The sequence below is a fragment of the Cupressus sempervirens genome, chromosome 5 (assembly GCF_028749045.1).
Source record: "Cupressus sempervirens isolate cs-2001-9-10 chromosome 5, ASM2874904v1, whole genome shotgun sequence".
In the NCBI taxonomy this organism is placed as follows: Eukaryota; Viridiplantae; Streptophyta; class Pinopsida; order Cupressales; family Cupressaceae; genus Cupressus; species Cupressus sempervirens.
In genome coordinates, this window is record NC_143122.1 from 438,397,002 (window position 1) to 438,402,607 (window position 5,606).

The following is a 5,606-nucleotide window of genomic DNA, read 5'->3' on the forward strand; positions in this document are numbered from 1 at the left end:
AATGCCCCTAGAGCATGGTATAAAAATTTGCATAGTTATTTGATAAAGATTGGTTTTCAAAGGACAAATGACAACAACAGTCTATACATCAAGGAATGAACATAAAAGAAGATATTGTTGGCAATTTTTTTTGTAGATGATATATTATTCACTAGACATGATCACTTATGCAAAAAATTTTCTAAAGAAATGAGTAAAGAATTTGAAATTTCAATGTTTGGAGAGATCAAATTCTTTGTTGGCTTGCAAATTCAACAGAATAAGGATGACATCTATATTACTCAATCAAAGTACATCAAGGAGATATTAAAGAAATTTAGAATGGAGGATTCTAGACAAGTTGGAACACCTATGTCTACTAGACATAAGATTTCCAAAAATAATGATTCCAAGCAGGTAGATTAGACTACATATATATAAATGATTGGAAAACTTCAGTATGTAGTGAACACAAGACCTGATATTGTATTAGCAGTTGGTATGACAGAAAGATTATCTACTAATCCTAAATAAAATCATATGATGACAATAAAAATAATTATGAGGTATCTAAAATGTACTGAAGATTATGGTTTATGGTATAAGAAATGAGGCAACATTGAATTGAAAGTCTTCACTAATGCTGATTGGGTAGGAAGTATTCATGACATGAAATCAATAGTGGGGGAACATTCCTTCTTGGAAAGAGGCTAGTGTCTTGGACAAGCAAGAAGCACAATTGCATCTCTTAGTCTACAACAAAAGTAGAATATGTTGTTGCAGCAGGTAATTGTTCCAATGTCATTTGGTTCAAATAACTATTGTTAGGTATGAAAGAAGAGATCAAGGATCCAATAGTTATCTTTTGTAATAACATCAATATAATTAACATATCTAAAAGTCTAGTAATGCATACCAAGATCAAGCACATTGCAATAAAGTATCATTTTTTGAGAGAATTAGTTCAAGACAAAGAGGTAAGATTGGAATATGTGAATATAAAGAATAAATTGCAGACATATTCACCAAGCCATTACCTAAGGATGCATTTTTTATTATCTAAGAGGTAAGCTAGTGGTCATTCCCCTATTTGAAGCTCATTAAATAAATTTTAGTGATGCATCAACTAAGCATTTTGAAGATTAGTCAAGTTGATGTAGTATTGTTAGAGTAGATTGTATATGAATCAATACATTAGGTACATAAAAAATACACTAATCGTTGTCTTTGACATGAGATGTCAAAGAGGGATAGTTTGCTATCATATTAGAAATTTTGTATCAAAAAGTTCATATAAGAGATCAATAAGTCAAAGGGAGAGATTGTAGTCAAAGACAATTATTTTAGAGGAAGATATTGATGAGAGTTTCTTGTCATCAACAAAGTTCATGTTAGAGAAGATCATTCCAAAGGGAGAGATTGAAGTTAGAGGGAGTTCTCATGGATGAGATTCAGAATGAAACTAAGGATATTATCCTTATATTTTACTCTAAATTTTTTTTGTATCATGACATGTTGTGTTACCATCAATACCAAAGAGGGATATTTTTGAATAAAATTATTCAATTGTATGTTGTCTTTGATGTTACACAAAATGTCAAGCCTTTACTGAGTAGTCGGTGATAACTGAGCTCACTTAGGCATTGAAGACAATTTCCTATGTATGCAGAGCATTTAGTTTTAACCAAGTTGAGAGTTAGTATTGATCGAGCTCAATCGGTTAATGAAGGAAAGATAGTATTGAACAAGCTTTGTTAGTGAGGGAAAGAAAGTTAGTATTGATCGAGTTGGGTTAGTTTGTTGGTGTTTGAAACAACAAAGCAACAAAATTCTCAATACCAGAATGAAAATACTCATATAACCTAAGGATTAGCCAATTCCCATGAATAATTACATGAATAAACCATTTGGACCCAACATCAACAAAACCAAGGATGGTTTCCTACTCTTTAGGCTTCACAAAACCAAGGTGGGTATACATAGGGATGATAATAATGCAAACTATTTTGTGGAGATTATCTTAGTTTCATTTTGATTTTCATCCTCTACCCTTAGGCACATACATTGTTTACCAATTCTTCTATGCTCTCAATTTTATATGCATCCCTTGTAAGCAGATCTGGTCATAATTCTCCTATAGTTTACAAATATTCTTGGAAATAGCAGCTACCTAAGACTCAAAAATTAAATGTAAATGAGTGGTGACTAGCATTATAACCTTGAACAAAATAGAATGAAAATGACTTTGAATTTATAACTATTTTGAGATGTAGGAGAAAAATTTACTCTTAAACACCTTTGATTTCCATGATTAGTGCCTTATCCCTAGGGGCCAAGAGTCAACTTTTAGTAGGAGATCTTGTTCAATTAACTTGTAATTGAATTTATCAACTGTAATCACCTATTTCCACTCTTATGTGATATCCTCTTCATAAACTCATGAATTTTACTAATTTACAAAAGCATTTACATAATCTATCGAATTAAAAGAAACAATATAACCAATACACAACCCATCTAGACTACATTCAATCAATTGAAATTTGTTCAAATGATCTCAAATTTAAAAAATTGATGAAATGGAGATAGAAAATGGTGACATAGATCTAGTGTACATACCCTTTTGCATTATCCTTTCTGCTGATTAATACAATAACAAATAGAAACTCAGTAAAGAACCCAGAAAATCATACTAATTTTGTCATTTCTATTTGTCATTAGAAAGTACATGACTAGAAGTAAACTCAAAAACAACTACACATTACTGGACCGAATGTACTTTCTTGAAAACTGGAAAACATACAAAAATTTTGGACCCTCACAATGCCTTGAAAACCCATTTATATAAAATGAGTTGCAACAAGCAAAGGACAATTTTGATTGACAAGTGTCCTTTTACAAAAATGAGTAGAACAACTTTTTTCAAAAATATCTAGACACCTTAATTCAAAAAGAAACAAAGAAAAGTAGTTACAGCTAATAGTTGGAGCATACAATCTTCAAATTTGTCATTTTCTTTAACTGCTCTCTATTGGCAAAGCTTTGATTTCCATGATTGCTTCCCAGAAAATAACTTCTCTCTTAGTGGGAAATTCACATGTCTTGATTGTTGCTAACTCACCAGTAGATTTTTGCCACCTGGCATCAGTGATTACTTTCCCTTCTATAGTAAACCTATTCATTTTAGTTCCAATCTTGAATAGGGTATCAATCAGTTCATTGAAAACACATTCATCAATATCACCCTAGAAAATATATGCTACCTGTGGAAAGTCTATAATATGCTCAAAAGAACTAGACCATTCATTGAAATCCTTCACTTTGTTATCAAAACTAAGAACAGAAAGAATTAAAGAATAGAAGCCACTTGTCAATACTTTCATTTTTTTTTGAATTGCTGCCAGTTTCCTTGTGAGAAATTACAATAGATCTTTCATCTTATCCATACCCTCCTTTACAACAATAAATTTATCTCAGAGATCTGGCTTTTTGGCTAACAATGGTGTCAATCTGTCAAAGAATTGCATATATGGTCCCCATTATTGAAAGATAGGATCAAGCCATCCTATTGAATCTCTACACACCTATTTTGTAGACTATAGATTGATGAATGCACTATAAACATCGTGAGATATTATCTTTAAAGTGCTTATTCTATAGCTTAATACATTCATCATAACACTTTTCTTAGTTATATTGTCAAATTGAGGAGCCTCTATTTCCACATTTACCATAGGTTTTGGCACTATTACCCCTATAGGTATCTCCTCTATTTGGGCCTCTGCCTCTATAGTGTGTCTTTCATCTTCCACCTACCTAGGTGCATGTTTTGCGTCAACTGCTCCCTTGAGTTGTTCTTTGAGGGATACTATTTCTACTTCTAGACTTTGAATTTTCCCCTCCAACTCTTCTATTCTCTATTTTTGTACATGGCTCATTTTGATCTCCTCTTCATACAATTTTCTAATGTCAAGACACTTGTACACTGTAGCTAGCTTATCCTAAATTTCATCCACCTTTACCTCATTCATAAGAGAAAAGTGTTTGACCAAGCTAGAGATTTCTTTCCCAGTAGTGTTCTCCAATGTCCACACAATCATGTTGCCCTATTCAATTTCCTGTATATCCATCATGCTGGGCTTTTTGGTGTCAAGGGCCACACTCCTCACTCCTAGGATTTTCTGTCTACATTAAACCTTAATCCCCTCTTCAGTCCTTTACTACCACTAGCTTCATAACTGATGGCTTTGTCTTGTCTTCTCATTTGATCCAGAACAAAAGCCCTCTCAATATCCTAATTTGGTATTAGAATCATACCACTCCTATGTACCAACTCCCTAGCTTCTGTAGGGGTCATTGTGTCACTCTTAGGATCATAGGCTAATAGTTTTTCAACTAACTCTTTGTTCTTCTCTGGATCCTCTCCTCACATGAGACTCAATGTGAGCTCATTTTGTTTTATTTTATTAAAAAAGCTTTTAAACTCTGATGATTTGATGAAATCATCATCCTTCATAAACTTTTTAGATTGGATGATCCTGTCATCCAATCTTGAAGCTACAATTTGAAGATCACTAGAAGCTTTTCCTACCTCTTTAGCCTTTTGATGCAAATAATTTTTCCTAATATCAACAAAATACTCACTATTTCTTGGCATTACTTGTAAAGCTCTGCTTACCACCCTTTCTGAGATGTGCATTATCTTTTTCCTTTTATTCCCTTTTGGCACCCAAGCCGAAGATGATGGTTGCTCATCCTCCAACTCAATCTCCAACTATACATCTAGCTTAGGCAATTCTCTATTTATTGTGGCTTCCTCTCCCTCTAGGTCATGTGACATTTGTGACATGATGTAATTAAAATTGTCCACCATTTTTTTCAGTTTACTAGGGTATGGAACCTCTGTTTAAAAACCTATAAAATTAGGGGTGGTCCTTTTCAAAGCCTCATCTACTTTCCTTATCTCCTCATACTTCCTTAATAGCTCATCAACCTCCCCTGTTGCTACTATATTGGCAATTATATCCTCTATAGGAATTGGCTTGCTTGGAGGCAGGATGTATCCCCTAATGGCCTTGACCTCATTGGTAATGTAATTATTAGGGTCATACATCTATAGGGCCTAGTAGAAAATTTGTACTGGCCTAAGTACTCACTCAACTCTTGATATGCATTTTTTCCTATTTCAAAATCTCCCACTTTAAAAGTTCTACAAACAAATGTGGGCTTATGTAGGGAAGGAGGGATCATTTCTTTATTCATTAGTGAAAATTACCAAAAGAACTCAATAATAATCAATCTAGGAGGTAGATATTTTGGTAAAAGGTGAGGAGGCTAGGGGAATACATATACTCTCATTAATGTGCACTCCTTGAACAAAAAGATACTTCCACAGTTATGATCTAATTTGGTTTTTTCATCTAAAAATTAGGGCCTAAGCAAAGTCTTCAAAATATTTGGTGCTCTAAAGAAAGTATGGTCCAATTGCCTCATGATAACATAACTGAATAAATTAAAAAACACAAGTGCATTTGAAGAATGAAAGTTTTTATCCCGAATGCGAGTCCATAGTTGCACAGGTAACTCACCAAATTCATCAAAGGTTTGATCAATGAAGTCCTAACTGA